The sequence below is a fragment of the Phyllobates terribilis genome, unplaced genomic scaffold (genome assembly GCF_046119375.1).
Source record: "Phyllobates terribilis strain yellow unplaced genomic scaffold, ASM4611937v1 Scaffold_1__5_contigs__length_1240528914, whole genome shotgun sequence".
NCBI classification, from domain to species: domain Eukaryota; kingdom Metazoa; phylum Chordata; class Amphibia; order Anura; family Dendrobatidae; genus Phyllobates; species Phyllobates terribilis.
This window is the reverse complement of record NW_027362761.1, coordinates 171144983-171149948: the sequence shown is the minus strand read 5'-3', so window position 1 is coordinate 171149948 and position 4966 is coordinate 171144983.

Genomic DNA, 4966 nt, shown 5'->3' with positions numbered 1-4966 from the left:
TTTTTAGCCCATCCTTTGCAAGGCCACAGGAGACAAGAAGTCTGACACATAGTCAACGCCTAGAGACGATGGTACAGGAGTATCTCCAAGTAAACATTGAAGCCACGACTGTGTCACTGGACCCTTGCTCTTTTTGGGCTTCCAATCTGGATAAATGGCCGGAGCTAGCCACTTACGCCTTGGAGATCTTGTCATGCCCCGCAGCCAGCGTTCTGTCTGAACGTGTGTTCAGCGCTGCTGGTGGTGTGCTGACAGATAAGCGCACGCGGCTCTCCACTGATAATGTAGACAGACTCACGTTCATAAAGATGAACAAATCATGGATCCGAAACGACTTTTATACCCCTGTGTCATCCTGGGGAGAGTAAAAGCTTGATGATTGGTTAAAATCACCCTACCAACCGTTTTAAGCTTTCAAATTACTAATCATGTTTATCTGTATCTTGGCTGGAAAATAATTTGGGCTTTGTAGCAGTGTGCAGCACTGATTCTATTAGGCCATCTATAATAAGCTCCACCAGATTTAAAATTACTAATCATGTTTATCTGTATCTTGACTGGAAAATAATTTGGGCTTTGTAGCAGTGTGCATCACTGATCCTATTAGGCCATCTATACTAAAGCTTCACCAGATTTAAAATTAATAATAATTTTTAGCTGCATCTAGCCCGGAAAATAATTTTGGGGCTCCGAGATGCGCAAGACACATAAGTGCCTTCTTGCTGCACTACCTGCAGCATGACCCTCATATTGTCAGAATTCGAAGTAATCATGACTACTGGGTTGCCACACTCTTAGATCCCCCAAACTTTTCGATCAACCTTTTCATTTTAATAAAGACCAAAAAAATGGTCATTTTTGAAATTATAAGCATTAGCAGGTTGTTAGAAACTGAAATCAAACAGTTTTCAACTCAAAACTTTATTCTAGGTGATGTTACATTTTCACATAGGACCCCTTGTTCGAAAGGAGCTTCCGAACTCTCTCGTCCATTGAATTTGTCAGGTTTTGGATGGTTTCTGCTTCAATTGTTTTGCATGAGGACAGAATACCCTCCCAGAGCTGTTGCTTAGATGTGAACTGCCTCCCGCCATCATAGACACTCCTTTTAATGATGCTCCAAAGGTTCTGAATGGGGTAGAGGTCAGGGGAGCATGGGGGTCACACCATAAGTTTGTCCCCTTTTATGCCCATATCAGCCAGAGATGCAGATGTTTTATGTGCAGCATGAGATGGTGCATTATCATGCAGAAAAATGATCTTGCTGTGAAATACACGGTTCTTCTTCTTGAACCATGGCAGGAAGTGCTGTTTGAGAAAATCCACATACATTATGGAGTTCATCTTTAGCGCCTTCAGGGATCCTAAAGGGGCCGACAATCTCTCTCCCCATGATTCCAGCCCAAAACATTACTCCACCTCCTCCTTGTTGGCGCTGTAGCCGTGTTTGTGTGGGGTGTCCATCAACCAGCCATCCTCCACTCCATCCATCTGGACCATCGAGCGCTGCACGGCACTCATCCGTGAACAAAACAGTTTTGAAATCAGTCTTCATGTAATGTTTGGCCCACTGGAGCCGTTTCTGCTTGTGTGAAGTGGATAGAGGAGGTCGACAGGATGGCGTATGCACAGCTGCAAACCTCTGAAGGACCCTGCATCTTGTTGTTCGGGGGACGTTGGAGGCACAAGTAGCTTCAAAACTTGTCTGCTGCTATGACAAGGCTTTTTTGCCGCTGCTCTTTCAACCTGACGTAATTGCCTGTAGGAAAGAGTTCTCAATTTGCCCTTATCAGCACGCACACGTGTGTACTGTGAATCAGCTACATACTTCTTGATTGCCAAGACACTTCATCCTGATCATCGCACAATGTTGATTGTAGTCATGCCTTGACCTAAACACTCCACAATTTGTTGCTTCTCAGCAGCCGACACATCCTTTTTCTTTCCCATTTTGGCAGAAAATGTAGGCTGCTTAATAATGTGAGACAGCCTTCTTAAGTAGTCTTGCCTTTCATCGGACACACCTGCCAAACTAATTAGCACAGGTGTCTGCAATTGCTTACAGTGATATAAAGAGCCCTGACACACATCACCATCAATGAGTTTAACTGACAAACAAACAAATTCTTCCCTTATCACTCCTAAACACTTTTTGCATAATAATTTGGAACACAGTGTACATGTGCTTTTCCACAAAACACCAGTGGTTCACGTAGTGAATCTTACAGTTCTAACTTGCCAACCGTGGTCTGTATGGAGTTGTTCAATAAAGGGCCCAAAATTAAGATAACATAGATGGGAGAGGTCTCTATGAATAGGAATTCCTAAGTATTTGATACCCTGTGAGGGCCAGGCAAAGGGAAAGTTGGACTGGATGGAATCCTATATGGATTTGGGGAGGGAGACATCGAGGGCCTCAGACTCGCTGCATTGATTTTAAAATTTAACCATGTAACAAAGTGATCTATTTCAGCCATAACAGCATGGATGGATATATGTGATTGAGTGATATATACTAGGACATCATCAGCAAATAGAGAGCACTTGTACTCGGTGCCTCCCACCTCAATCCACCTAATATTGGGGTTATGGCGAATTGATGAGAGCAGGTGCTCCGTCACTAGGATGTATAAGAGAGGGGACAGAGAACATCCCTGCCTTGTCCCATTGGTGATTGTGAAAGGTGATGAAAATGTTCTGACGCGCCCCCTGGGCCTTGGGACACCCGGAGCCGGACCCTTTTTGGTGGATGCTGGTGGTTGTAGTCTCCGTGGCGGCAACCCGGTTCCGTTGCTCAGGGCGGTCAAACCAGTGGCAGAACTATTTATGTGGTTTTGATGTTTAAATGTCCGACTACGCCACCCGTGGATTGCGGTCAGAGTGAACCGCCGCTCCAGGGCAGACCGCTGAGGCTGGTGTTGTGGGTGCAGCAGAGCGTAGCATAACTCCCCACGGGAGGAGTATAGCCTCAGGGCAGTGTATGCGGAGGATGGGGGTGATGGTGCAGGGCAGCAGCAGTAATGACACGGAGTCAGTGATGCAGTCCAGGGCCTTTACTCACAGTTCTTATTATCCAGACCACGTCTGCAGGTAACGGCTGCCCACGTCGTACTGTGCTCACCAGGTGAGGGGCTCAGACAACTCCCAGATAACTTTGGAGTGCTTCACAGGACCCCCTTTGTGTGTCCTTTGTCTGGCCTTTCTTACCAACCCTTCTGTCTGGCTGCCTCGGGCCTCCTCTTGGTAAACTTGGCGCCAGTTTCCCTGTCCCTATGTGGTGCCTTCCTAGCGGGTGTAGCGAGGGGCTGCACCACATAAAATGTCACAGCCTCCTGTTTCTAGCTGAGGGTCATTTCCTGCCTCCACTAGTTTCGGGGACCGGTCTCCCCCTTTGGCCTGACCCCTCCACGCAGGTGGATTCGGGCGTGCGGTGGCGACTCGCCCGTCCGCACCCCTGAGATCCCTTCGTTCCTCGTTCCTGGAGCCTTCTCCGCACCTCTTCCTTCCTTCTCCCTCTTCCAGGCCTGGGCCTCTGTTACTAGGCCCGCCTCCGGAGCAGAGCTCATGCAGAGCCCCTGCTCCCTGCCACTTCTGCTCAGACTTCTCTGCACTGAACTAAGATGGTGCCCACCTTTTATACTCCCTTCTCAATGCACCCAGGAACTACTTCCTCCCTGCTCCTGCACTACAGGGTTCCCCTTCCTCAGTGTTCCCTCCCCCCACTCCAGCCAGGGACAGGGACTGTCATGCCCATCTCAGGGGCATATTGGTCGCCCTGCCCCACGGCAATGTGGTGTAATGCATGCAGGTGTCGGGTCCTGATCCACACTACATCCTTACCTGAGAGTGAGATATCACACCTCTGGGTGAGGTGCAATACCTCTGTAGCAACCGAGCCCTCAGGGTGCTACAGTTCCATTTATCTTCAGCCTAGGTGACGTATTGCGATACAGGGCCGTGATTTTGGCTATAAAAGGGTCCCCTAGACCCCTACCCCAAGCTTTTTAAGAGAATCATATATGGCGTGCCAGGAGACTCTATGGAATGCTTTCTCAGCATCCAACGAGAGTATCTAATTACAAATTTTTAACTGCATCTAGCCCAGGAATTACTTTGTGCCTAGTAGCAGGGTCTGCTAGTCAGCGGATTATCCCGGCTGTTAAGGAAGCTACACCACCTGTAGTTTGGACACTTCATTTTTTCAAAGGAAATGCTTCGGGACCACGGGATACTCAGTGAAGAGCATCAGGAGGCACCCCAAGGCATAGGGGCTTGGACTGGCAGTAGGATGCCTTGCGGTGGACAGCCGAGCTCGATCCTTATAAAAGCTTTTTAACTGCAGCAGCTTTAGTGGACGCTACTGGAGCTGGAATTACGCGGCTGCTGGCATGAGACTTGCCCTCCAATAGATCCTTGTAAATGGATTTAAAGTGTATTTATTCAAATTAGAGAGACAATTTAAATTAAAAAGCTTAGAGCTGCCTCCACCACAGGGGGGCTCGCTCGACCCACCAGCGGACAGGCACCAGTATTGGGAGAGGGGGGCTGGCCGTCAGGGTTCACCGCGGCTCTGGCACAAACCCGGCGACACGGAGGTGGCACGGGCAGGAACGGACTGAACGTGTCGGCTTCTCACTTTTTGGATTTTAGAAGGGCATGACATGCCTATATCTGTGTTTCCCCCTCCTTTTACTCCTCCACCTCTTTTCTTTTCGCATGACTATATGTACTTGTCTCTTTTCCATGTGTTAGTTGTGTCTTCTGAGCAGTTTGTCAGCTTTTGGACACCTTTGAAGGTGTTTTCTATGTGTTTCTATGTGTTTTTGTTTGCCTGCCATTGGTTTTAACGGTGTTCGAAGGTGTTCGACGAACAGTTCGACGAACAGTTCGGCGAACACACGGGTGTTCGACGAACCGAACCGAACTCGAACACTACGGGGCTGGCTCAACACTAATTGAGATCACA